Source organism: Rhinatrema bivittatum, unplaced genomic scaffold (assembly GCF_901001135.1).
Source record: "Rhinatrema bivittatum unplaced genomic scaffold, aRhiBiv1.1, whole genome shotgun sequence".
Lineage (NCBI taxonomy): Eukaryota > Metazoa > Chordata > Amphibia > Gymnophiona > Rhinatrematidae > Rhinatrema > Rhinatrema bivittatum.
Window position 1 is genome coordinate 418,179 of NW_021820249.1, and position 26,567 is coordinate 444,745.

General features: G+C 45.3%; 1 long non-coding RNA gene across 1 annotated transcript; it reads left to right on the forward strand.

Moving 5' to 3' along the window:
- The first annotated feature begins 1,850 nt into the window (after positions 1-1,850).
- LOC115081288 lies at positions 1,851-17,243 on the forward strand. The gene is made up of 3 exons (XR_003853771.1): positions 1,851-1,890; positions 7,571-7,663; positions 17,155-17,243. It is a non-coding gene; the product is annotated as an uncharacterized LOC115081288 (long non-coding RNA).
- Positions 17,244-26,567: the final 9,324 nt, after the last annotated feature.

Sequence of the window (26,567 nt, forward strand, 5' to 3'; positions counted from 1 at the left end):
CACCAAGGCCCCATGATCTTCTGGGGTTCCCACACAGAGGGAAAAAGTTCAGTCTTTTCAAGGCCCTTAGGTTTTGTACTCGTAGAGCTCTTCCTGCTCACCAGTCAAGCATTCCACAAGACAGTCTCCACACCAGTGGTGATGATCAAAACCATAAAATCTTTACTGAACTTCTGGTAGGGTGAATAAAGTCCATTAACAATACAAGGCAACAAAATCCAAAAATTTAAAAAAAATCAAATACAGTCTCTTTTCATCTTCCTTTCCAACACACATCATCTTTTCCTCTATTCCTTTTCTCTTTCCCTCTGGTTTCTCTAGTGATTGCAGCTGAATCAGTCTTGGATTCTGGTGAATTTTCCCAGGCTGGTGTCTTCTCCTCTGCATCTCTCAGTTTACTCATCCCCAGGGAATCCTTTTCTTTCTCCAAACTCCACTCTGATAGACTTTTCCATGGAGGATGCTTCTCTTCTGGTACCTTCCAGTACATGAGCTTCACCTCTCAGGACCCTCTTCTCTGTTTCCTTATCTCGACACCCAGGAACTCTTTCTATCCTGGTGACTCCATGCTCTCACTACTTTTCTGAACCCTCTGTGGAGAGACAGGCCCTACGGTGCTACTCTGTGAAGGAATAATCCAAACACCAACAGCCTGTCAGATTGTGGAATTCCTCTCCTACAAATCATGCTTCACTTGAAAGCAGGGGGCTTTATATTCTCAGATATCCTTGCCCCTAAGAGAAAAAAAATTACATTTCAATACCTGAAGTGAGACAAATGAGGTCTGCTTTCCCCCTCTGGACATGGAGCTATATGATCACTTACTCTATAAGAGACCAATATCTCCCAATCAATTTCTGAAGAAAAGATGGTAATACTCATGCATAGGGCAACAATTCATCTTTGGCATCCCATGGATTGGAATAAGGCAGGCTCGCAATGCTAGATAAAATGAGCCTGGTCACTGCTGCTCATCCTCCCACAATCCTAGAATAGCAAATGTTTATATTCAATGACCTTCAGAAAATAGCTCTTCACCTCTGCCTGCTTTCTGGATTGACCCCAGTGTACACTCATCCTCCTCTCCTCTATCAAACCAATCAAGCAATCTGTGGAACAGAAATGCGCTGTGTGGTTCTTATTCCCAGAAGTGATGGCCTATTCAGTCAACATGTTTCTGAAGCATTAAACCCAGAACTCTATGTTACTTACTATTATCTTTTTATTTTGAAATCCTTAGAATAGAACCTCACAGACTGGAGGTGGAACAATTCAGCATTTGAATTGGTTACTCTACTCAGGTCCCAAGGACAGCACTGCCCACATTATCTTATCCTTAGTGCCTTCTGCTCCTGTTACTTTGATAATTTTATTTTGAAATCCTGAAAATAGAACCTCACAGACGGGAGGTGGAACAAAATCAGCATTTGAATTGGTTACTCTACTCAGGGCCTGGGGAAGGTACTGCCCACATTATCTCAATGATAGGGCTTTCTGCAACCCTTTTCTCAGAATATAATATAATAGACTTCCTGTGCGCCTGCACTGCACCTTTATCACCCCAAAGGAGCTGGTCACAGAGTGCAAGGTGTCTACGATGGCTGAGATGGTGACATATTCTGATCTAAGGTTTGGAAAGAAAAAGAGACCAAAACCCTCCAAATCTCGCTCTGCAAGTAAAGGTACTTGGCTATTGGCTGGGTATAAAGAGGGCTGATGGATTTCTCAGCTCCGGGCACGGCTCATGTCTCTAATCTGTGAATAATTGCATGGAAGGTTCTTCAGTGCTGCAGGAGGATGCACAGATCACCTACGCTGCTATAAGGGTCTCAGAGGCATCCGAGGAGAACATCAACCCTCAATCTCCAAGGTGTGGAATACAGAAGAAAGGTAATTTATACAATGTATATACTGTAACCTTAAAACCCCATAGAAATGCCCGGGGATGGTCTTTATTCCCTGCAGTGTGTGATACAGTGAGATAGAAGAGATAGAAATGCCTGGTGATGATCTTTATTCCCTGCAGTGTGATACAGTGAGATAGAAGGAATATAAATGCCTGGGGATGGTCTTTATTCCCTGCAGTGTGTGATACAGTGAGATAGAAGGGATAGAAATGCCCGGGGATGGTCTCTATTCCCTGCAATGTATGATACAGTGAGATAGAAGGGATAGAAATGCCTGGGGATGATCTTTATTCCCTGCAGTGTGTGATACAGTGAGATAGAAGGGATAGAAATGCATGGGGATGGTCTTTATTCCCTGCAGTGTGTGATACAGTGAGATAGAAATGCCTGAGGATGGTCTTTATTCCTTGCAGTGTGTGATACAGTGAGATAGAAGGGATAGAAATGCCTGGGGATGGTCTTTATTCCCTGCAGTGTGTGATACAGTGGGATAGAAGGGATAGAAATGCTTGGGGATGATCTTTATTCCCTGCAGTGTGTGATACAGTGAGATAGAAGGGATAGAAATGCCTGGGGATGGTCTTTATTCCCTGAATTATCTGATACAGTGAGATAGAAGGGATATAAATGCCTGTGGATGGTCTTTATACCCTGCATTGTGTGATACAGTGAGATAGAAGGGATAGAAATGCCTGGGAATGGTCTTTATTCCCTGCAGTGTGTGATACAGTGAGATAGAAATGCCTGGGGATGGTCTTTATTCCCTGCAGTGTGTGCTACAGTGAGATAGAAGGGGTAGAAATGCAGGAGAAGGTCTTTATTCCCTGTATTTTATGATACAGTGAGATAGAAGTGATGGAAATATCTGCTTTCACCAAATGATCTGTCATAAATTCCATAGTTTGTGCTCTGGATAAAAAAAAAGAATTGCCTTCTCCTATTTGTTTTTCATGTTCTCTCAGGGTAATGTCCCCAAATGAGTTGATTTTGTGCATTTCTTGAGAGGAGTGAACTTCACTTGTATGCCAGTGTATAATAAATCTGATCCCAGTCTCTCAAATTCAGAGCTAATGCCATTGTGGATACTTACATTGTGTACTTTCCTTCTATAACTGATAAGGTGATATATGCTCAGGCAGCTTGTCTAGATGCACCTGGATGTTTTGTTTAATCAGGTTAGTGGCACCAAACCCAATTTTTGAGCCCCCTCTGAGTTCCACTAGATATCTCCAAAACAACATTTTGGCTGCTGCCCATTTTGAAATGCCACTGTGCCAGTCACACAAAAGAGAAAATCAGCCAGGGCTGTGTCAGAAGCTCTGAGTCAGAGCAGAGTTGTGTTGCTGTTCTTCTTTTCCCTTGTAGAGAATTGGGCCAAACTGGAGAGTTGCTTGCAGAGCTGCTACTGATTTTTGTTTCTGCCTGGGCAGTGTGAAGTGTCAAACTTCTTCCCCTGCCATTGAAGCAGAGAGCTATGCTGGATTTGCATTGAAAGTGAAGTATCCGGTATTATTTGGTTTGGGGTAGTAACTGCCGTAACATGCAAGCTACTCCCCTGCTTTTATGTTGTTGCAAATCCTTTTTTCCCACATTTCCTCTTGCCGTTGAAGCATAGAGCAATGTTGGAGTCGCATTATTGAATAAGGATATTCATCTCCAGGTAGTAGCCATCATTCCCTCAAGCCACCCCCATGCCTCTTCTTTTCATTCACATCCTCTAGACCAGAGCTTTCCAAACTGTGTGTCGGGACACGTTAGTTTGTCGCCTGCAGTGTGCAGGTGTGTCACGCAAGCCTGGTCAACTCTGACGCGAGTTTGGGCTTTTTTTTTCTAGAGATTCACTTTTTTTTTTTTCAGTTTATGGGTTGCTTATTATTGGGTGATTTTTGCTGTCAATCACGTTTTTTGGGGGACTTGGTGGGTGGAACGAGCCTAGCTGCCCTTGCATTGGCTGCTGCTGCTGCTGATGAGGCCTGGCCATGAGGAGTACTGTCTGCAAGCAACAGTGTTTGGTGATCCTGGAAGGTTTTATGCACCATGGCAGGCTTGAACCCTGAAGGGAGTGAAGCATTTAACTGGCAACAATCAAAAAGAAGAGGTACATGAGTATGGGGGCCAGACATGTGCTGGGGGGGAGAGAAATGAGTGTGTGGGGGACAGCCGTGCTGGGGGAGAGAGAAATGAGTGTGGGGGACAGACATGCTGGGGGGAGAGAAATGAGTGTGTGGGGGACAGACATGTGCTGGGGGGGGAGATATGAGTGTGTGGGGGACAGGCGTGCTAGGGGAGAGAGAAATGAGTGTGGGGGACAGATGTGCTGGGGGGAGAGAAATGAGTGTGTGGGGGACAGACGTGCTGGAGGGGAGAGAGATGAGTGTGGGGGGCCAGACATGTGCTTGGGAGGGAGAGAGATGAGTGTGTGGGGGACAGACAATTTGTTTTATTATTGTTACTCATAAATTATAACAATAACATGAACCTTGGAATATTATATATTTTTAATATAAATGAAAGGTTTTCATGAGATTGGTTGTGTCGTGAAACATTTTATTTATGTATATATTTAAGGAAACATACATAAATTGTCGAAATATGTTTCGTTCGTTTAACTTTTAACCTCTGGTTTGCTAGTAGACTGAATTACTGTGTCGTGAAATTATGTTTGTCTAAAAAGTGTGTCACCAACATGAAAAGTTTGGAAAGCTCTGCTCTAGACTTTATGGATCCACAGTATTTATCCCACGCCCCTTTGAAATCCTTCACAGTTTTGGTCTTCACCACTTCCTCCGGAAGGGCGTTCCAGGTATCCACCACCCTCTCCGTGAAGAAATACTTCCTGACATTGGTTGTGTGTCTTCCTCCCTGGAGTTTTAAATCGTGACCCCTGGTTCTGCTGATTTTTTTGCAACGGAAAAGGTTTGTCGTTGTCTTTGGATCATTAAAACCTTTCAAGTATCTGAAAGTTTGAATCATATCACCCCTGCTCCTCCTTTCCTCCAGGGTGTACATATTTAGATTCTTCAATCTCTCCTCATAAGTCATTCGATGAAGACCCTCCACCTTTTTGGTCGCCCTTCTCTGGACCGCCTCCATCCTGTCTCTGTCCCTTCGGAGATATGGTCTCCAGAACTGAACACAGTACTCCAGGTGAGGCCTCACCAAGGACCTGTACAAGGGGATAATCACTTCCCTTTTCTTACTCGATATTCCTCTCTCTATGTAGCCCAGCATTCTTCTGGCTTTAGCTATTGCCTTGTCACATTGTTTCGCCGACTTCAGATCATTAGACACTATCACCCCAAGGTCTCTCTCCTGCCCCGTGCATATCAGCCTTTCTCCCCCCATCGAAAACAGTTCTTCTGGATTTCCACACCCCATATGCATGACTCTGCACTTCTTGGCATTGAATCTCAGCTGCCATATCTTCGACCACTCTTCCAGTTTCCTTAGATCCCGTCTCATTCTCTCCACTCCTTCCGGCGTGTCCACTCTGTTGCATATCTTAGTGTCATCCGCAAAAAGACAAACCTTACCTTCTATCCCGTCCGCAATTTCGCTCACAAAGATATTGAACAGGACCGGTCCCAAAACCGACTCTTGCGGCACTCCGCTCAACACCGCTCTCTCTTCAGAGTAAGTTCCATTTACCGTCACACATTGTCTTCTGTCCATCAACCAGTTTGCAATCCAGGTCACCACCTTGGCACTCCCTCCTAAGCTTCTTATTTTATTTATCAGTCTCCTGTGCGGAACCATATCAAAAGCTTTGCTGAAGTCCAAGTAGATGACATTGAGCGCTCTTCCTTGATCCAATTCCTTGGTAACCCAGTCAAAAAAGTCAATCAGATTTGTCTGACAGGATCTTCCCCTGGTGAATCCATGCTGCCTCTGGTCCAGCAATTCTTCCGACTGTAGATAGCTCACTATTCCTTCTTTTAACAGTGACTCCATTACTTTTCCCACCACTGAGGTGAGGCTAACCTGTCTGTAATTACTAAACATGTGGTTCGTTTATCACCAGAATTAGGAAATCACAACGAAATTTCCTAATTCGTTGTGGTTTCGGAGACCCCGAAACCCGAAAAGAATTTTCCCCGAATTTCGGGGAAATTTCGTTTTTCGGGTTTGCATGGGGAGAGGGACACTTTTTTTTTTTTAATTAAAAACCACCCCAAACCACCCCAAACATTTAAATAAACTATAATACAACTCCCCCCCCCCCAATCCCGATCCCTCCCCAAGACTTACTAAGTACATCCCTGGTGGTCCAGCGAGGTCCCGGGTTCGATTTGCCCTCCTTGCCCGTGCTAGTCCAAGCCGTGCTCTTTAAAATGGTGCCGAATAGCCTCTGAACCACCATGTCACAGGGGCTACCGGCGCCATTGGTCAGCCCCTGTCACATGGCCATCGGCGCCATCTTGTGCTCCTGTCATGTGACTGGAGCTGACCAATGGCGCCGAAAGCCTCTTTGACATAGTATGGGCAAAGGCTATCGGCGCCATTTTGATTACTGGCAGCTGACAACGAAATCGCTTTCAGACCCCCGCTGGACCCCCAGGGATTATTGGCAAGCCTTGGGGGGGGGGATGCTCCTCCCTTTGGGATCTTTTATATTTCTTGAATGCTGTTCTTTTAGACTTTATTTTGTCAGATACAGAATATGAAAAAAAGCAACCCTTACAATTTTCTATAAACCCTATCATTGTGAAATCATTTTCATATTCTGAGTGTGATATTTTCTTTTGGAAAACCTATTTCACATGAAAATTCAAATTCCACCCTACACCTTGGGGTTTATGTGACACTAAGCTTTGTTTCCATGCCCAGACCTTACACTTTGGAATTCTCTTTGCCACTGTACCTTAAGGTCGTACGTCAAACCTCACACCTTTCCTGTTTGGGAGTGGGCTCTGCTTTGCACCTCTCATTTTGTTTTCGAGTATTGAAGCCTCTCTTTGTGTTGCTTGCTCCCTTTCTCAGTGCCTGCTTTGGGGTTGTTTTCTGTTTCACTTCCCCTTCATGCTGCCTTATAAAGCTGATGCCACTTTTGGTGCCAGTTTGTCACTTAAGATGCATTCAAGGGTTCATGTCACTGTTGCCCTGTGGTTTCCTTGACTTAATGAATCTACATCTGAGCTTGAGAAAATTCACCCAGTTTGGAGTGGCAGGCGGATTCGATACAAATTCCCTTAAATCAACAAATCCCTGGCAAATTTACATTGAATCTGATCAGATTTTCCACAGGAAACGTTCAATGAATTTCCCTCCGCAAATCTGGGGATGTGCCACAAATTTCATCAAAACTGAAACCAGGGTGGGAAAATGCCCAGTTTGAGTTTGGCATTGAAATCTTCGCACATTCCTAATCAGATCGTGATTGGCTTTGGTGAAACTTTAAGGAAGAGGACACCCAACGATAGTGGTGACATTATCACCAGCTTCCCAATGGCTGTAGCTGAGTACAATGCAGTGTGATGTGCATTTCATATACTCCAGGGGGCCTCACATACTGGGGGGATGTGATTTGCTTTCGTAAATATATGCTGAACATTTTCTCTTTCTCTGGAGAGTTAAATGATAAATGTATTTTTGTGTGTGTTTGTAGACCTCAATCTTGGTTAATAAATGTAGCAAATTAAGATTAAATCTCCTGTCTCTCTCAGTGCAGCAATGTGAATCCTACCGCTGGTTCTACGTCTCACTCTTCTTATTGATCCTCTGTCTTTTACTGATTGTTTCAGTCTTGGGGACACTCTGTAAGTATAGTACAGTATTTTCTTGTATTATAATCTGCAAGTATATCACACATTATTCTCCTGTGTTACAATTGGCCCATTCACTAACATGGGTTAACTTTGCATGTAAATCCAGCAAATTATATCACTCTATAGCTTTAAGAGGGTTATTTTCCAAGGAGAGAGAGAGAGAGAGAGAGAGAGAGACTAACCATGAGAAGCTTATAGTAGTTAGGTATTTATTAGGGGTGTGAATCGTGTGATCGATCGATTTTGGCTGGGGGGGGAGGGAAATCGCCAATACTCAAAATGGTGCCGATTGCCGTCATAGTGAGGGCAAAGGCGATCGGCGCCATTTTGAGAATTGGGATCGGACGGCCAGCGTGCAAGGAGGTCGCTCCCGGACCCCCGCTGGACTTTTGGCAAGTCTTGTGGGGGTCAGGAGGGCCCCCCCAAGCTGGCCAAAAGTCCCTGTGGGTCCAACGGGGGTCCCGGAGCGACCTGCAGTCCGACGCCAGGACTCAAAATGACGCCGATAGCCTTTGCCCATACTATGTCACAGGGGCTACCGGTGCCATTGGTCAGCCCCTGTCACATGGTAGGAGCACAAGATGGCACCGATGGCCATGTGACAGGGGCTGACCAATGGCACCGGTAGCCCCTGTGACAAAGGCTATCGGCGCCTTGATGAAACTAGCACCAAGGGTGTGAGTGAGTTCCCGGACCCCACCGCTGGACCACCAGGGAGTTTTGGTAAGTCTTGGGGGGGTCAGGAGGGTGGGGGTTGTAGTTAATTTAGTAGTAACATATTTACAGATCGACAACTTATTGAATTCTCCATACTTCCGCATAAAACGGAATTGACCCCCCACGAATACCTATTGCGTATGCAACGAAAACTTTTTGCCTGCACATCCCTAGCCTCTAGCCTTTAGGGGTCCACAGTGTTTATCCCACGACCCTTTGAATTCCTTCATTGTTTTCGTCTTCACCACCTCCTTCAGAAGGGCATTCCAGGCATTCACCAACCTCTCTGAGAAGAAATATTTCCTGACATCGGTTCTGAGTCATCTCCAACAATTAACACTTCTCCCAACTTTCTCACCTATTGGATGTCTTTGACCAGATCTCTGTGTAGTTATTCTGTCTGAGTTGGAAGCCAGTAAACCACACCAGTAAAAATGGATGCACCATAATCTTTTTTTAGCAAGGCCCATAATGTGTCTTCTCTACTTTACATTCCTTGCAGTTCATTTGCTTGGATATTTCTTTTGACATAAAGAGCTATTCCTACCTTTTTTCTGTCCTCTCTGTCCTTCCTTAACAAGTTATAACCCAAAATGGCCAAGAAGGAGCATCTTCAGCATTTGTACCCTGGCTTTCTTGGCTCTCAGCTTGCTGCTCTTTTTGCCAGTATATAGGGTCTGATTTCTAATTTGGATTTAATTGCCTCCTTTATCTCACCATTAAATCTTGCTGACATTCATTTAATCTTCCTTTTTTAGGTCATGGAATGTTTTTTTCTGAGCTTCTATAATGGTATTTTTAAATAATGTCTATGCCTCATGAAAACCTTTAACCTTACAACTGTTCCTTTAAATTTCTTTCTAATCAATTTCCTCATTCTATCATATTCTTCCTTTTACTACTGCAGTAGTTTTACTTAATGTTTTATCCCCAGTGATAATGAGAAACATGATTGTGTTATGATCATTGTTGCTAAGTGGTCACATGACTGTAATACCTTGCAACAGGTTTTGCATTCCTTTGAGAAATAAATCTAAAGTAGCTGCCCCTCTCGTCAGTTCCCAGAATCAGCTGCTCCATGAAGCAGTCTTTTTATAGCATTTAGACACTTAGGGGAAGATTTACAAAGGGTTACGTGTATAACTTATGCGTGTAACCACGAAAACCTGCTCCTGCGCGCGCCGAGCCTATTTTGCATAGGCCCGGTAACGCGCACAATCCCCAGGATGCGCGTATGTCCCGGGGGCTTGAAAAAAGGGGCGGAGAGTGGGCGGGGCAGGGCATGGGCAGGGCCAGAGACCTCTCCACTGCCGCTGGACCTGGGCATTGCGTGCTGGCACTCGGCCGGTGCGCGCAACCTCCGCCTGCCCAGAGATAGGCGTAAATAACAAAATAAAGGTAGGGGGGGGGATTTAGGTAGGCCTGGGGGGCAGGTTAGATAGGGGAAGGGAGGGGAAGGTGGGGGGGCTGAAGGAAAGTTCCCTCCAAGGCCAATCTGATTTTGTAACAGGGAAAGCCATCGGGGCTCCCCTAGGGCTCGGCGCACGCAAGGTGCACAAGTGTGCACACCCTTGCGCGCGCCGACCCCAGGTTTTATAACATGCACGCGGCTTCGCACGCATGTTATAAAATCGGGCATAGATTTGTGCACGCTGGGTTGCATGCACAAATCTACACCTGCGCATTGGTTTGAAAATCTGTCCCTTAGCTTCTCTATTATGTCTCCATGAGACATTGACACAGTCAGTGCCAGCGTAGAAATTTCCCATTATTTTTGAGTTTGCAAATTTTATTTACTATCTTTATTTCAAAAAGCATCTTACAATCTGTTTCTTCATTTTGAACTGGTGACTGGTAGTATACCCCCACTGCTATACTCTTATAAATCAGACATAGAATTTAAATCTATAGAGATTCCACACTGCAGTTTCTTTTCTACAGGATATGTATTATGCTTGGCTCAATGCTATCCTTTACATATAATGCAATATAGCCACCAATTCAATCTGTCCTGTTAAGCTGATATAATTTATACCCTGCTTTCACAGTTTCCCATTGGTTATCCTCCTTCCAATGCATTCTGAAATGCATGTAATGTCTTTATCCTCGTATAATGCCATGTAATCTAACTCACCTGTCTTCCTGTTCAGACTTCTTGCATTTGAATACAGACATTTTAAAATATTTTTTTATTTGTATTTCCAATTTATTGGTGTTCATAGAATGCTTATTAGCATATGAAGCAGGAAGTTTGGGGTTATTAAAATCTCCAGCAATTAACACTTCTCCCTTCTGAACTATGTGTTTTTCAGTAACTATCTGTCTTCCCTCATGATCTAGTTTAAAAAGTCTCTATTTAATTTTTTACATGTTGGTTCCATCTAGTTAAGGAGGAGTTAGTTTTACTTAAATTATTATTTAAAATCCTTTTCAACTCCCAATCCCTGGTCAAAAAGACTCCCATCCTCAATGACCTCCTTCTAGATAACCAACCAGAGATCTGTGCAATAACTGAAACATGGTTCAAACCTACAGACCTAGTTCTCACAAACCAACTGCCCACACATCTCTACGATATCATATCCCTACCCACGTACAAAAAAAAAGGCGGAGGCCTGTTAGCAGCCAAAATCTTTCAACCTATCAATTCATCCCCACAGCTGAAATAGGCCTCTTCAAATCCTCCCAATTACAAATCTGCCTCATTTATGCCCCCCCCCCCCCCCCCCGGATTACTAGACAACAACCCCTCCCCCTCATTGAATTCATAGCAGATAACCTAAATTTTAACATCCCAACCATCATTCTCGGAGATTTTAACCTCCATGTTGACAAGATCCCACTATCCGCGAATTGCAAAGCCTTTCTTTCATCCATGTATGCCATGGGATTCAAACAAATTATTTCCAGCCCCACACATAACGCAGGTCACACCCTTGATTTAATTTTTATAAACTCCCTTATCACTGCTACAGATGCCCCCTCTTGTATTCCCGTACCCTGGTCGGATCACTCGCTCATTAAAACCCACTATTAAAACCCACCTAGCCATAAAAAAAACTTAACATTTCCCCTCCCCACAAAGATACTATTCACTTCAGAAAACACTGTACCCAGGATGACCTCATCTCTCACCTCACCAAGGATATCAATAACCTAAATCTTTCCAATGCCAAATCAGCCCTGTCCTCATGGAACATTATTACCAACAATATTGCCAATAAAATCTGCCCACTAATGACCAAAGAATTAAACCCCGCCCTTAAGACTAAAAAACCTTGGTACACTCCTGTACTAAAAAAAACTAAAACAGGAACTTAGATCCAAAGAAAAGAAATGGTGCAAGGACCCTTCTGCTGCCCTACAGGCATCTTACAAAACTTCCCTCCACATCTACAGTGCCACTATTCTCAAAACAAAAAGAGACTTCTATGCCCTCAAAATCCATCATTTCCAATTTGACACCAAGGCCCTCTTCTCATTCATCTCTGACCTCATTAAGACTCCCTTTCCTTTCATCTCTGAAAATGAAGCCAAAGGCAAATGTGAGAAACTTGCAGCCTTCTTCCAGGACAAGATCTCCAAGCTCCTGATACGGTTCAATTCTTCCTCCCCTCCCCCCAACACCAACCCCAATCTATCGGGAGCCTCCTTTAACTCGTTCGAGTCTACATTCTCTCTTGAAATTGAAACCATCCTAAATAAAATGAAGCCTGCATCACACCTGTCCGACCCCATACTACTAAATTACTCCTGACCATACCAAATCTAATTGCTAAACCCCTAGCTGAAATTATTAACTGCTCCCTCACTCTCGGACATGTCCCAAAATCTGAAACAAGTGACCCTCAAACCCCTATTGAAGAAACCCAACCTGGACCCCGGAGACCTCGCCAACTTTCGCCCGATATCAAACCTTCCATTTATAGCTAAACGCTTGGAAAGGGTAGTCAACAACCAACCGACTTTTTAGAAAAACAAATGTCCTCTACCCCTCCCAATTTGGATTCCGGAAATTCTTTAACACAGAAACTCTTCTAATATCCCTCTCTGACATCATCATCAAGGGACTAGACAAAGGCCAATCATTCATCCTCGCATTATTGGACATATCATCAGTTTTCGACACTATCAATCACAACATACTCCTAAATCGCCTCACAGAAATAGTCATTTCAGGAACTGCCCACCGCTGGTTTCAGTCCTTCCTTAATGAGAGGCACTATAAGGTTAGAATTGGTAATGAAGAATCCACCCCGTAAACCTCACCCAAGGGGTCCCTCAAGGTTCATCTCTCTCCCCTACACTCCTCAATATTTACCTCCTTCCCCTCTGCCAACTCCTTTCTAATCTAGGCCTTACCTACTATATATATGTGGACGATGTCCAAATCCTCACCCCCATAACCGAATCCATTACCAAGGCGCTTAAGACTTGGGACCACTGCCTCAACTCTATTAACCTGCTCCTTACCAACCTTAATCTTGCTCTCCACCCAGCAAAAATGGAACTACTCATCATCTCCCCTGACCAAATCCATCCTCCACCCCCACCCCAGCCACATTGAACACATCGACCGCCCAACAAGTAAAGGACCTAGGCGTCACTCTGGACAATCAGTGGAACCTAAAAAAAATCATTAACACCACTATAAAAAATGGCTTCTTTAAACTTCAGGTTCTAAAGAAATTAAAACCCCTCATCCACTTCAACGACTTTCGGGCTGTCCTCCAAACCACACTGTTCTCAAAAATCGATTACTGCAGCTCCCTCCTTCTTGGCTTCCCTAAGAACACCATTAAACCCCTCCAAATGCTCCAAAACACAGCAGTCACAATCCTCACCAATACCCACAAAAAGGAACACATTACTCCTATCCTTAAGGACCTACACTGACTTCCTATCCACTTCAGAATAATCCACATGAGCCTCACTGTCATCCACAAGTCCCTGCACAATCAGCACTCGTACTGGCTAAATGGCTCTTTACTTTATAGTACATCTAACAGACCCACCAGGTCCGCCTACAAAGGATCCATCCACATATCATCCCCCAAGCTATTCCACCTCACTTCTACCAAGGAACGGGCCCTTTCCTTAGCAGGCCCTAAGTTATGGAACTCCATGCCTCCAGATCTACGCCTGGAACATTGCACGCAAACCTTTAAACCTGGCTGTTTAAACAAGCCTTCACCTAGCCTCCTCTTAGCCACATCCCGCAGGAGGAAGCCACATCCTCCTCTCCCCTCAGTATTTCCCACTCCGCCTCCCTTTTTCACCTCCCCCCCTTTTAGTTTCACACTCTCCCTCCCCTGCCTTCCTCAAGTACTCCTTCCCGTTTATCTCGTATCTAATTCCCCCTCTCCCGTACCCTCCTTATCCTCCTTCCCTCCGAATTGTAGATGATCCTGTTTAGCACCCTCTGCTACATAACCATGGTATATATATATATATAAACCTTGTATATAATCCTCGGCATATTAGACTGGTGTTTAAACCTTGTATATATTCCCTTTTGTTATATAATCACTGTATAAACTCCACTATATAATGAAACCATCAGTTGAACTGACCTCCTTCTCCCTCTAAGTAACCGAACTATGGCCTAGCGCAGGGGTCGGGAACCTTTTTGGCTGAGAGAGCCACGAATGCCACATATTTTAAAATGTAATTCCATGAGAGCCATACTAACTACAACCCCCCCCCCACCCTCCTGACACCCACCAAGACCTACCAAATTAATTTACTACAACCCCCTACTCTCCTGATGCCCCCAAGACCTGCCAAATTAATTTACTACAACCCCCCATCCTCCTAACACCCCCCCCCCAAAGACCTGCCAAAAGTCCCTGGTGATGCAGCGGGGGTCCAGGGCTCGCAGACAAATCTTTAATAAAAAAGTAAAAATCTAACAAAAACCCCTACCCTCCTGACACCCACCAAGACCTCCAAAATTAATTTACTACAACCCCCCACCCTCCTGACCCCCCCCCCCAGACCTCCAAAATTAATTTACTACAACCCCCCCCCTCCTGACCCCCCCCCCCCAGACCTGCCAAAAGTCCCTGGTGGTCCAGCGGGGGTCCGGGAGCGATCTCCTGGACTTGGGCTGTCGGCTGCCAGTAGTCAAAATGGTGCCGACGGCCCTTTGCCCTCACTATGTCACTGGGGTTGACCAATGGAAGCGGTAGCTCCTGTGACACAGTAAGGGCAAAGGGCTGTCGATGCCATTTTGATTACTGGCAGCCGACAGCCCAAGTCCAGGAGATCGCTCCTGGACCACTCCTGGACCCCCGCTGGACTACCAGGAACTTTTGGCAGGTCTTGGGGGGGTCAGGAGGGTGGGGGCTGTAGTAAATTAATTTTGGAGGTCTTGGGGGGCGTCAGGATGGTGGGGGATTTTGTTAGATTTTTACTTTTTCATTAAAGATTTGTCTGCAAGCCAGATGCACCCATCAAAAGAGCCATATCTGGCTCCCGAGCCATAGGTTCCTGACCCCTGGCCTAGCGAGTCATCCCATACTGCTACCACTCTTATCTCAACCTATCTCTGTCTCCTTCCACCTCCAAGTTATTTCCCCCTGTTTTATTGTAACTTTGCCTCTGCTTCCGTGTTAAGTTACCCGAGTTCCATGTAAACCAATTTGATATTTTATATGAATATAAATACATAAATAAAATATAAATTAAAATAAACACATATAGCCTGCTAGCAAGATACGTTTCTTAACTTTAAATAGGAATAGTTACAGTATATGCATATGTTTAGCATGCAATTACAACAGAACCTTCTCAAAAGGAGAAATATTTTATCTTGTAATCATTGGGTTCCCATTTTTTAATGATGATCAGATAGGTATCTTTCCCCTTGGATTATCCCATTAAAGTATTTTGAATTTATACACCTGTTTGTTCATTTTCAATCAGGCCTGAGATTAGGATGCTGTTTGTTCACTAATCTTTATCTGGAAAACAAATCTTTCTTACGCTGGGCGCCAATCAGAGTTGTCTTCTGGGTCTTTGACTCTTTTCCAGAGTCAAAGACCCAGAAGACTTTTTCTTCTACCAAGCTGACTTAAACCTAACAGGAAAAAAATGACTAAACTATTCCACAGACAGTCCATTTACTTTCTTTTTATTATGATATAGAGGGATTGATGTAGAAGTTATTTAAACTAATCTCCCTTTAACATTGCTTCTGTCAGTGACTTTCACTAAAAATATGAAAAAGGCAGAAAATGAATTTCCCCGCGAATCTGCCAAATATAAATTACCTAATGCTACCCTTAGCTTTCAGAACCAACTTATTATATTTTAATAGAGAACAACAATCATTACTTCCATTCATATCTATGCATAATTCTAAGCTAACATAGGGAAAACTCTTTAAGTAAGTAAAGCCCGTTTCCCTAAAGAAATAACCCACTCTCTCTCTCTCTTTCTCAGCCTGGACCCTTCCCTGCCACAGTATAACGGTTTCACTTCCTGTCTGCTCTTTTGTTTTCATGCATCACAGCACATTCACAAAGGAGGCAGCAACAATGCATTTCTTTAAAAAAGGAACAGCACGCGGTCATCGGCTGTAGCAAAATCCAATGTTGTTACTTGCATGCATATATATATATATAATATATTGGGAAAGTGAGAGAGAGGAGTTTGGAGAAAATCTGCACTGCACATGCACAAAGAAGCCTATAGGAGCAGACGTATTAACATTAGAGATGTGAATCGTGTCCTCGATCGTCTTAACGATCGATTTCGGCTGGGAGGGGGAGGGAATCGTATTGTTTCCGTTTGGGTGTTTTAAAGTATCGTGAAAATCGTTAAAATCGTGAGCCGGCACACTAAAACACCCTAAAACCCACCCCGACCCTTGAAATTAAATCCCCCACCCTCCCGAACCCCCCCCCCCAAATGCCTTAAATTACCTGGGGGTCCAGCGGCGGTCCGTAGCTAAATCGGGGGAAGGGGGAGGGCAGGAAAACCGGCACACTAAAACACCCTAAAACCCACCCACAAGACTTGCCAAAAGTCCAGCGGGGGTCCGGAACGACCTCCTGCAGTCGAATCGTGTTGGTCTATGGCCGCCGCCATTTTGCGTCGCCATTTTGCAAAATGGCGGCGCAGAATGGCGCCGGCTGAAGACAACACGATTCAATTGCAGGAGACCGTTCCGGACCGCCGCTGGGCCCCCAGGTAATTTAAGGCATTTGGGGGGGGGTTCGGGAGGGTGGGGGATTTAATTTAAAGGGTCGGGGCTGGGTTTTAGGGGGTTTTAGTGTGCCGGTTTTCCTGCCCTCCCCCTTCCTCCGATTTACGATTTTTTGACGATAAATCGGGGGAATTGGTATTGTATCGTGGCCCTAACGATTTTTGACGATTTAAAATATATCGGACGATATTTTAAATCGTCAAAAAACGATTCACATCCCTAATTAACATTCAGCTGTTAATTTTCCACTCGCAGGAATGCAGTTTGGTGTACACACTGATGAATTTTGTCATTCTTTCTAGCACACACTGCTTATCATTATGTTAGTGAATCACACAATAAAAAGTGATTTTACTTTTCAGTTTAGAAAAGATTGATGCTTCCACACTAATGACTTTTTAATGTGACGTTCAGTGAATCGGCCCCTGTCTGTGTGCTGTCTGACAGTCTGTCTGTTTCTATTTCTCTGTCTCCCCCAGCACTAATATTGAACATTTTTCCATATATTTGCAGTAGCAAGTCACTGCCTTTCTTTTCTGTCCTTGGTCTATAGATCACAGATGTCTGAATGATGTTCAAGTGACACCGAACCAAACAGAATCGGAATTAAAGGACACGGTGGAGAAGTTACAGAGATGGGAGGTCCTGACAGGTACCCGTGCTCTGATCCAACTGGGAAACTGGGAGGACAAATTTTAAAGCAATTTCTTTGAATAAAAAGCATTTTAGCCACGTAAATTGGCTGCAGATTTCATTTTATCGCTGCAGCTGAAAGCCTGTGCCTTGTTCCCAACCAGGAGTTCTGTTAGCATATTTAGGAGGTGTTCCCAAAGGTGTGGTTTGCTAGGGGAAAGTAAATTAGGTGTGCGGATTCTGTTCTCCCATTTTTTTTGTGTTATTATTTTCATTGCAAGTGGTTCCCACAGGGAAAAAAAAACACTTTCAACTCTCAGGAAGTATCAAAATGAGAGTAAATGCTGGGGAGAGAAAGGCAAGAAGTAGGGAGGAGTCACCCTGAAATGATGATAATGGGTAGGGGGGTGGGGAGGAGAATGGCAGAGATGTGTCGCCCTGAAATGATGATAATGGGTAGGGGGTGGGGAGGAGAATGGCAGAGATGGGTCGCCCTGAAATGATGATAATGGGTAGGGGGTGGGGAGGAGAATGGCAGAGATGGGTCACCCTGAAATGATGATAATGGGTAGGGGGTGGGGAGGAGAGTGGCAGAGATGGGTCACCCTGAAAAGATGATAATGGGTAGGGGGGTGGGGAGGAGAGTGGCAGAGATGGGTCGCCCTGAAATGATGATAATGGGTAGGGGGTGGGGAGGAGAGTGGCAGAGATGGGTCGCCCTGAAATGATGATAATGGGTAGGGGGGGGGAGGAGAATGGCAGAGATGGGTCACCCTGAAATGATGATAATGGGTAGGGGGTGGGGAGGAGAGTGGCAGAGATGGGTCACCCTGAAATGATGATAATGGGTAGGGGGGGGGGGAGGAGAGTGGCAGAGATGGGTCGCCCTGAAATGATGATAATGGGTAGGGGGGGAGGAGAGTGGCAGAGATGGGTCGCCCTGAAATGATGATAATGGGTAGGGGGTGGGGAGGAGAATGGCAGAGATGGGTCGCCCTGAAATGATGATAATGGGTAGGGGGTGGGGAGGAGAATGGCAGAGATGGGTCACCCTGAAATGATGATAATGGGTAGGGGGTGGGGAGGAGAGTGGCAGAGATGGGTCACCCTGAAAAGATGATAATGGGTAGGGGGGTGGGGAGGAGAGTGGCAGAGATGGGTCGCCCTGAAATGATGATAATGGGTAGGGGGTGGGGAGGAGAGTGGCAGAGATGGGTCGCCCTGAAATGATGATAATGGGTAGGGGGGGGAGGAGAATGGCAGAGATGGGTCACCCTGAAATGATGATAATGGGTAGGGGGTGGGGAGGAGAGTGGCAGAGATGGGTCACCCTGAAATGATGATAATGGGTAGGGGGGGGGAGGAGAGTGGCAGAGATGGGTCGCCCTGAAATGATGATAATGGGTAGGGGGGGGGGAGGAGAGTGGCAGAGATGGGTCGCCCTGAAATGATGATAATGGGTAGGGGGTGGGGAGGAGAATGGCAGAGATGTGTCGCCCTGAAATGATGATAATGGGTAGGGGTGGGGAGGAGAATGGCAGAGATGGGTCACCCTGAAATGATGATAATGGGTAGGGGTGGGGAGGAGAGTGGCAGAGATGGGTCACCCTGAAAAGATGATAATGGGTAGGGGGGGGAGGAGAGTGGCAGAGATGGGTCGCCCTGAAATGATGATAATGGGTAGGGGGTGGGGAGGAGAATGGCAGAGATGTGTCGCCCTGAAATGATGATAATGGGTAGGGGGTGGGGAGGAGAATGGCAGAGATGGGTCACCCTGAAATGATGATAATGGGTAGGGGGGTGGGGAGGAGAGTGCCAGAGATGGGTCACCCTGAAATGATGATAATGGGTAGGGGGTGGGGAGGAGAGTGGCAGATATGGGTCGCCCTGAAATGATGATAATGGGTAGGGGGGGGGAGGAGAATGGCAGAGATGGGTCGCCCTGAAATGATGATAATGGGTAGGGGGTGGGGAGGAGAATGGCAGAGATGTGTCGCCCTGAAATGATGATAATTGGTAGGGGGGGGGGGGGAGAGTGGCAGAGATGGGTCACCCTGAAATGATGATAATGGGTGGGGGGGGGGGGGGAGAGTGCCAGAGATGGGTCACCCTGAAATGATGATAATGGGTGGGGGGTGGGGAGGAGAGTGGCAGAGATGGGTCGCCCTGAAATGATGATAATGGGTAGGGGGGGGGGAGGAGAGTGCCAGAGATGGGTCACCCTGAAATGATGATAATGGGTAGGGGGGGGGAGGAGAGTGCCAGAGATGGGTCACCCTGAAATGATGATAATGGGTAGGGGGTGGGGAGGAGCATGGCAGAGATGGGTCACCCTGAAATGATGATAATGGGTGGGGGGGGGGGGGGGAGGAGAATGGCAGAGATGTGTCGCCCTGAAGTGGTCAAGGCCTAAAGCAGGGGTCCCGGCCTACGCCTGAGCGTGGCCTTGTGAACAGAATGAGGGATAAGGAGGGAGATAAAAAAAGAAGGCAGAGGAATGCTCAGCAGATGCTGTGAGGGAACTGGTAAAACCTCTTCCAATTGCAGCCAAAGTGGCCGATAGCCCACATCTATCTGATCAGATATTCAAGCCGGGCTTTGTTGTAACGTATAAGCCTAATGCACTATACGGAGCGCACATTTACTAACTGTGGTCTCAATGTCACCATTAAAATATGTTCTAAGATAATTCAGTCCTTCAGAAACCCATTGAAACTGATACCCAGGGAGTGCATTACAATGACCCAAAACATTAAGTGACATACTCTCTGATATATTTCAGTTTACCTGATAGCCATAAATCTGTGAAAAACATGTAATTAAATCATTAATCAATGGAAGAGCAAACTCTGGATTTCAAACATATAATAAGACATCATCAGTGTAAGCAGAAAATTTACATTCTCTAGTGTCAGTGGGAAGTTGGAACACCAGTGATGCCAGGCTCTTACTGCCGTGCTACAAGGAAGGGCTCCAGAGATTCATTAAATAAATCAGGGAATAAATGGCAACCCTGTCGAATACAACTACCAAATGAAAGTAGGTGTTAATCAGAAGAAAGGAATGAGGATGTTAATATAATAGCTGCATGTAATTAATGAAGGAATCACAAGATCCAAACCATTGTAAAACAAAAAAGCAAATAATCCTATTCTACATGATTTATTATGAGCAAACGGGATCACACTGTGAAAGAGACGAGCATCAGCCGTGATTTATCAACCTTTAATAAGACCAGATTGCTCAGTCAGAAATAATAGGTTCTATTCTCATAATGACAATCTGAGCAAATATTTTGAAATCAACGTTTAAAAATGATATAGGCTAATAATTTATGACTAAAGCAAGATCTCTGATCAGTTTAGGGAACACCGCTATTGTCACCTCACAGAAGTGCTCAGATGGATGACCAGTACATTGCATTTCCTGATAATAAGCCAGAGGTTTTGGAGCAAGCTGAGAAATAGACATTCTGTAACAGTCAACCAATTAGCCATCTATGCCTGAAGATTTCTTGAAATGTAAGGAAGATATGGTCTTCTTAACCTCCAGCAAAGAAATAGGAGTATCCAAATGGAACTTCTCCAGGTCTGTGTGAGATGGATGTGTTAACCTAGGAAAAAATCTGCTAAAAGAGCAGGATCTTGAAGAGAACCAGATTACTAGAGATCAGAGAAATTCTTATGGAACTGTTGCATGATCTCCTCATCTTTCATGACCATATAGGAAGGATTTAATTGTATGACACACACTCTTTTCCTGCCTACTCTACATTTCAAATATTTTGTATTTTTATTTATTATTTTTATATACCGACATTTGATCTGAGATATCACATCGGTTTACATTCAAGAGAGGGCCTGATTTATTATTATCAAAAAAGTACCTGGAATTTTGCAGAAAGTTAATCTTTCTTGCCTGTTCGCTCAGAAGTTTGTTATATTGATATTTAATTTATAGAAGGTAGGCAAAAGCTCAGCATTTGGGGTTTGAAGATGCTCTTGCTGTAGCTTCAAAATCTCCAGCTCAATTCATTCCAGGTCCTGATATAGTTCTTTGTACTTTTTAATAGTAAAACTAATAATATAACCTCTAAGGGGTGGCGTTAAACACTTCCCAAATAGTCATAGCCGAAACATCATATGCTTCATTATATAAAAACTAAGTGTCAATGGATGACTGGAGATAAGGAAGAAAGGTGTCACCTTCCAAGCGACCAGGATTATCTCTTACAGCTGACTGGCGACCATTGTAAAGTGAGAGAAATCACAGCATGATTGGATATGAAAATAGGAAAAACAAACATAGCTATTAATCAAGTCAATAGAGATTAAGATAAAAAAAGTAATCAATTCTTGAGTAAGATTGATGTGGAAAAGAAAAGAAAGTCAAGCCCTTATCTGTAGGATGCATTAAGCGCCATGGGTCACTTAATCCACATTGAGGTAATAGCTGATGAAATGCTAAGTGAGTCACTGAAGATTGGGGCCTACAAGTTGGACAGTTTATCAAAAATGGATCCAAAGGTTGATTAAACCCCCTCCCCCCCCCATAATAAATGGAGTACCAGCATTATTCAACAAAATTGAGGTGATATCTTGATAAAAAGACAAAATATCTACATCAAGGGGTAGATTTTCAAAGGGTTACGCGTGTAAGATACACGCATAACCACTGAAACGCTGCCCCAAGGTGCCCTTGCGCGCGCCGAGCTTATCTTGCATAGGCTTGGTGGTGCGTGCAAGCCCCGGGACGCGCGTATGTCCTGGGGCTTCAAAAAAGGGGTGGGAAGGGGCGGGTTCAGGGGCGTGGTGGCGGGATGGGGGCTGGTCTGGAGGCAGGTCTGTGGGTCAAGGGGCAGTCCGGGGGCATGGCGGAGCTTCGGGGGTGGTCCGGGGAGTGGCATCGTGTCCTCCGGCACAGCGGCCTGTGCCGGGGGATGGCGAGCCAGCGCGCGCAAGTTACGCCTGCCTCAGGCAGGTATAACTTTGGAAACAAAAGGTAAGGGGGGATTTAGTTAGGGTTGGGGGTTGGGCTAGATAGGGGAAGGGAGGGGAAGGGAGGGGAAGGTGGGGGGAGAATCGCAAAAAAGGTTCCCTCCAAGGCCGCTGCGATTTTAGAGCGGCCTTGGAGGGAATGGGGAAAGCCATCGGGGCTCCCCTTGGGCTCGGCACGCACATGTTATAAAATCGGACGTGAACAAATCTATGCCCGGACATAAGTTTAAAAATATGGCCCAAAGAGGATAAACATTTAGGGCCGGATTTTAAAAGCCCTGTGCGTGTAAATCCGGCCGGATTTACGCGCGCAGGGCACTCGCGCGCCTATTTTGCATAGGCCGCCGACCCGCGCATAGCCCCAGGACGTGCGTAAGTCCCGGGGCTTCGTAAAAGGGGCGGGAGGGGGCGTGTCCGGGGGTCAGGGGGCGGTTCGGGGAGGGGGTGCTGGCCCGGGGGCGTGGCCGAGGCCTCCGGACCAGCCCCCCTGCTTTCGGCAGGCGTAAATCTGCCAACAAAGGTAGAGGGGGGTTTAGATAGGGCCGGGGGGGGGGGGGTTAGGTAGGGGAAGGGAGGGGAGGGGAAGGGAGGGGAAGGGGAGGGGAGGCGGAAGGAAAGTTCCCTCCGAGGCAGCTCCGATTTCAGAGCGGTCTCGGAGGGAATAGGCAGCGCGCGCCGGGCTCACAAATGTGCACTCCCTTGCGCGCGCCAACCCCGGATTTTATAAGATACGCGCGTAGCCGCGCGTATCTTATAAAATCCTGCGTACTTTTTCTCGCGCCTGGTGCATGAACAAAAGTACGCGCACGCGTAAATTTATAAAATCTGCCCCACAGTATAAGTAGTTTAGTATTTTGAACTGAGATCAAGGCAGATTCCGATCTACCACCCAGATCCTGACATTGAACTAAGGGTTGATAATCCAGATTTTTTTGAAGCAAAATATCTACCCGTCTCTTTTTCCTGGTGGCCGGAGCAAAAATAACTTCCCCAACCCAGTCCTGCTTAAGCTTCCGTGATTCTATGGTATTCAAATGTGTTTCCTGCAACGATACAATATCTGGATGGGAACATTTAAAATAGTTCAAAACTGTATGACTTTGGATTGAATGAATAATTCTGTTCACATTTAGTGATAAAACCTGTAATGTGCACATGGAAACAATAGAGAAAGACCAAGGATAATGACACTGGCCAGCACTATTTGTTAATCTGCTGGATTATCAAACCACCAAGAAGAAAAGAAACTGCAAAAGAGATAAAGAGTGTGACCAAGACACACCAAACATAAGAAGGAAACCAAACCTTCGATCCCATAGACAGGAGCCAAAACCCTCTGGGGGTGATAGAGGAAATATGGACGAGCCATGACCTGAGAGTCAGGGTACCCCACTGACTCATGCTAAATCAATAAAGTAAAGACGGCACTCAACTATCTTATCCAAGGCAGCAGTAGATACTTAAAACAAAATATTAGAGACAAAAATATGAAATGAAAAATAAACTGCAGAAATATCGGGACTTGAATATCCTGCAATTTAATATATGAAGGGTCTTGTTTAGCGTTTGTTTGCGCCTGATGCCATCGTGAATGCCACCTCAATCTTTTTTTTTTTTTTTTAAATGCCATACTGGGTCAGACCAAGGATCCATCAAGCCCAGCATCCTGTTTCCAACAGTGGCCAATCCAGGTCATAAGAACCTGGCAAGTACCCAAAAACTAAGTCTATTCCATGTTTCCATTGCTAATGGCAGTGGCTATTCTCTAAGTGAACTTAATAGCAGGTAATGGACTTCTCCTCCAAGAACTTATCCAATCCTTTTTTAAACACAGCTATACTAACTGCACGAACCACATTCGCTGGCAACAAATTCCAGAGTTTAATTGTGCGTTGAGTAAAAAAGAACTTTCTCCGATTAGTTTTAAATGTGCCCCATGCTAACTTCATGGAGTGTCCCCTAGTCTTTCTACTATCCGAAAGAGTAAATAACTGATTCACATCTACCTGTTCTAGACCTCTCATGATTTTAAACACCTCTATCATATCCCCCCTCAGTCGTCTCTTCAAAAAGCTGAAAAGTCCTAACCTCTTTAGTCTTTCTTCATAGGGGAGCTGTTCCATTCCCCTTATCATTTTGGTAGCCCTTCTCTGTACCTTCTCCATCGCAATTATATCTTTTTTGAGATGCGGCGACCAGAATTGTACACAGTATTCAAGGTGTGGTCTCACCATGGAGCGATACAGAGGCATTATGACATTTTCCGTTTTATTCATCATTCCTTTTCTAATAATTCCCAACATTCTGTTTGCTTTTTTGACTGCCGCAGCACACTGAACCGACGATTTCAGTGTGTTATCCACTATGACACCTAGATCTCTTTCTTGGGTTGTAGCACCTAATGTGGAACCCAACATTGTGTAATTATAGCATGGGTTATATTTTCTTGTTTGGCTTGGGTGCTGATGTGTTCTCCATGTTGCAGAATTAGTAAACTTGCAGTCAAAATAAAAAAAATGATAGTGTGAGACTCCCAATTTATCAAAGTCCATGAGGAGCTGATCCTTCAGGCGGCCGTCTTATCAAGGCTCCTGAGCTCCAGCCGCTGCTTTCATGTTCACTTCTGTCTGCCCTGCTTCTGAGCTCCATCTTCTAAAGAGACTCGGCTTTCTTGTTTTGTTCAGATGATTTGCTTCACAAAATAATCCTGAACATTTCTTTTTGGATCTTACTATTAAGTGGCGAGTGCAGTCTTTCTGCTGATCTACTTACACTGAGCATAAAGGTGGAACCACAGCCTCCAACATCGCGAGGGTCCTGGTCACCATTTCACAGACTGAAATATCAAGTCTGGGGGTTTAGAAGCTCCAACTGAACCAAATTAATGATAATACTTAGTATTTTCATGGCACTATGGGACATACACAGCACTGTACAATGGTGACAAGTTTTCAGGTACAATTAATCCATTGCCCAAAGAGTTAACAATCTAAGGGCCTAATTTACTGAACATATTCCCCAATCACACGAGGGCTAATTTTAAAAGCCCTGCGCGTGGGAAATACAGCAGGTATGTGCGTGACCGGGACATGCACACGCCGCACGGATCTTAATAAGCCCGCAGCCATGTGTATGCACATAAAAAGGTGAGGGAATGACCATCATCGCACAAGCACGCACCGGGAGCTGACGACCGCGTAAGCTGCTGCTGCTGCTGCCGACTGTGGGTAAGGATTAAAACAAAAGAATCAAGGGTAGACAGCGGGGTTTTAAGTCAGGGCAGGTAGGGTAAAAGGGGGGGCAGGAAGTTCACTCCATAACAGGGGCGAACTGGAAGGAACCTGGGAATCGGGCACATTGCGTCGCCGCGCATACCTAGTAAAATCCGCCCCCTTACGCGATCGAGACGCGATTCTCCTGCTCATGCCCACGCGTTGATGTAAAATCGTGCACGCATGCGTGTGGGTAGCAGGTTTCACAACATGCAGGCGATTACGGGCGCATGTTATAAAATCAGCATGCTCGTGTGCGTGCGCCGGCAATCGCGCGCACATGGACGCTCGCACGCGGGTCCTAATATCTACCTTACAGCATGGGAAAGAAGCTTCAGTGAATCAGGTCCTACGTGAATTCCTGAGGCAAGGGGAGATAAAGTGACTTAGCCAGGGTCACAAGGAGAGTCAGTCAGAGAGGCAGAAATTCAGCACTGGCTTCCCTGCTTCCCAGCTCACTGTCCTAACCCCTAGGCCAGGCTTCCTCCCAATTTAACAGGTCGATACAGTAACGTGCGGTTAAAGATTGCCCGTCTGTAACGTGCTGGGAGCGCACAATACAGACGAGTAAGGCCATCCAGCGATACAGTCTCCAGTTTCACGCTTCCTAAAATAGACTCATAACCCTTTCCGCATGCAGCATGTAAATGATGTGTAAATGAACAAATTAGCTGTATAATGAAGGAATTAGCTATTCCCCTCCGATACCGTAACGCGCGCTCAGATTATCTCCTTAGTAACCCGCTGTTTTGCCGCGGCCTTAACGTGTTAGTTTACCGCCTCCCCCTAGTAGGAGTTAGGACTGAGAGTCTTGTAACAAATCCATCGACACCGCTTAAGATACTCAAACACAATAAAAAACAATAAAAAAAAAAGCGATAAAGAGATGTTCGAGAAAATGTAATGCTGTGGGACACATAAAACCTGTCAGAAAAAAAAATAAAAATTTTTAAATACCTGTCGGCCGGCGGGCGGCGGGATCCGGGGGGCCGGTGGTCGCGTGTTAAATCTAGGCCGCGGGCGGGTGAGCGCCTGTTCCAGGCGGCGGCGGCGGGGGCGGGTGG